This window comes from Apostichopus japonicus, chromosome 15 (assembly GCF_037975245.1).
Source record: "Apostichopus japonicus isolate 1M-3 chromosome 15, ASM3797524v1, whole genome shotgun sequence".
Lineage (NCBI taxonomy): Eukaryota > Metazoa > Echinodermata > Holothuroidea > Aspidochirotida > Stichopodidae > Apostichopus > Apostichopus japonicus.
In genome coordinates this window covers 18,611,720-18,614,893 of record NC_092575.1, presented here as the reverse complement: position 1 = coordinate 18,614,893, position 3,174 = coordinate 18,611,720, and positions in this window count along the sequence as shown.

The following is a 3,174-nucleotide window of genomic DNA, read 5'->3' as shown; positions in this document are numbered from 1 at the left end:
GTGTCAGCCACTATAGAATAACAATACTTGTTCATACTTTTGGGGGTATTTTGGAACAGAGATTAGTCGAACTTTTGGCTTTAAAGGTAGTCAGTATAGGCCCCAAATTCTAGCATGCTATAACTGCTAGAAGTTTTCAAAAGTACTTTCCTGGAGGTCTTTACTATACAAACTGTTCTCAGAAATTTTAAGGAACACACAAGATGACTAAATGTCCCAGTTAGGAATTTTCCTCAAAGTTTGTAATAAAAAAAAAGTTTAAGAATATTGACCAAAGGTGACCATATTTGAATATCTAGCATAGTTAGCCAATAAAGTACACCTTTAAGAGGAACCCCACCTGGAATTAGTGATTTACTTGAAACACTCTCAATGCATGTCTACTTTCTTTACCGGGCCTCTATACTGCACAAAACATTTTACTCATTAACTTTTTCCTTGCAAGAATATAAAGAAATTACAAGAGACCTTTACATAGCCACACGAACAGTGACACCAATTTATGTGTTCATTATGCTGTCCCCAATTCTCCATAGGCTTATGTATGCTGTGTCCACCACTTTCCATTTACCAGTTTCAGTATTAAACACTTCTGGGGTGGTACAGTGCCCTAAAATGGACAAAAACTAGACAGATAATATATGTGATTCAGTGACTAATGCATGTCCTTAATGGAAACTGGGGAACACAGAATAGCAAATACGAAGGGAGAATTTATGGAGAACACTATACAAGATGAACATTGTTCATGATAACTTTATCTGGGGTGGTTAGGTGCAAAGTTAAGCACAAATGGATTACATACAAGTGAAAATATCGGTTTTTTTTCCAGTCATCTAATGGTGCTTATGAACACATTGGCTTTACAAGAGGTGCTCAAAATCATCCAATGTTAGCTCAGCCATGCCAACATGCTGTAATATTTGCATAGTTCAACAATTTGTTTCACTGATGAGAAATGTATGCCTATGTGTGTAATAAAAATTTCTTTTGTTTAAACATATGGGCCTACACTAGCCTACAGAGCATCCCGGTGGGAAACTTCAGGTCCACTAACTACAGACATTTCCATACACATGGCTTATGGTGGATAACCAGTTTGCTGAAAGCTGTTCTTCTCTATAATAGTTATCTGTTCCAGTAGTTCCAAAGTCTGAGATGGCACCATCCAAACACATTTTCTTTAAACAGTTTTTGTTGTTCTTTAATCTGAAGTTAGCTGCCAAGCTAACAACTCATTTTGAGCCTTTCATTGGAACACCAGTGGATGGTCTATAATGAAGTCATGATAACTTTAAAATTACCCCTACTGTTCGCATTTGCTATGTAGAGTGATTGACACTAGAAAGCTAGATTACTGTATCACAAAGAAAATTCCTATGTAGACAATGTGAGGAAATTCAACGAGAGCTTTGGGATTGAAAAATCCTGTAATTCCTTTTGTTACAAGTCTCATGATGGTGCCGAATACTTGACCTTCTTTTTGGAAACTGTATGGCTGTATGATATCTGTTGATGGAATTGAACCATCTGCTGAATGAATTCTGCATCACCAGAACAGATTATATAATGGCCTAACAAGTTCCAAAAAGAAAAAAATCAATTTGGTCTATGTTTCTAGCACCTGGAACTTTAAAACTGAAGTCCAATTTTGGAGTTGAATGTCAAAGAACAAATCATATCTCAATACAATTGCCACACATACTGTAGGGAATGAAACTTTGGAGAACCATCAGCAGATGAATGTATGAATATGATGAATGTGGAGTAAGTCATGGATGTGGAGTAAGTCTCCACTATATGGAAAATACATTGCATTCCACACAGCCCACCTATTTTGAGAAGACTTCATCAGGGGAAGAATAATCTTGTGCAACCTGTAAAAATGTTTTTTTTTTGCAGACAATGTTATTAATGGCACAATCAATTTACAACGAATATCATAACATGTACAGGCCTATTGAAGTTCAATGAGTTTACACAGTTGGAGACCATTGCATTTCAATATCTCAATCAGACCTTTGTTTGTCTTCAAATCTATCATATTTCTGAAATATCATGGGGAAGTAGGAATAATATCTTCTTGTTTGAACAAATGTAGGACTGGAGAAGAAACATTATATAGCCTAGACCAGGGTTGTCCAACCTACGGCCCGCGGGCCACAGTCCGACCCGCCTCAAGGCTGCGTCCGGCCCGCCAGAGATTATCTACGGTGCGAAATTTTAGTGAGCAGATATATTGATAACAATTTGAAGCTATATAATCATCATCCGAACCTTCTGCGTCCAAAAAACTGCATACAGGTCAGTTTTTGTGACACTCTCTCAGTGGAGGAGGGGGGAGGGGCGGGCGGTCCGTTCATCCGTTTTATCAGGACGGAAAATAAATCAGTACCATTAGGGCCTGACTTTAGAATCCGTACCATATGAATGTGAAAGCTTACTTCGAATCGGCAGAATAACAACTGTATAATCAGTGCGCTCTGCTCGCAGTGCTCACATTTTGTTGCCTTGGGCTTCGGGCAAAAAATCGAGCGTAGGCTACTGTAGGGTTCATGCGGCCCCCTCCTTCATCATAATCATTCCATGTGGCCCTCCTCTGCAAAAGGTTGGACAACCCTGGCCTAGACCTACCTGCCTGGAAGATCCACATGAATCTTCAACACGTCCCTCATCATGAGTTTGGTTTTCAGATAAATAGGTACAGGTGCCATACGAGCTGTAAACGTTAGGCCTTTGCCTATTTAATTATTAGGGCCTAGCCTACTCCAGTCTCACGTTTCAGTGTGTAACTGACTCATATGGACGAATTGTCAATTTGTCAAGTAACGCAATAACGTTATTTTGTGAAAATCCGACCACTTTTACCTGCTAGTCCTCAGCACAGTCACCGGGCACACATGCATTGCGTTCATATCAAAAATAGGAACTGAAGCCTTCACTTTGGTTGTTCAGCGTAATAAAGTGACTGTAACTAGTATAGGCCTTGGCTATTAGTACGTAATTCCATGTACACTACTGAAACCGGGATCGGCATAAGTTTACACATGGGCGCAGACATGTTGTTTATCCAGGAAATGCCTGCGATTGGCTGAAACCCTAAATCTTTTCTGAGATCTATTTTGATTGGTGCTAACACTCTGTGACAACGTCGTAGTGACAATATTGTGCACA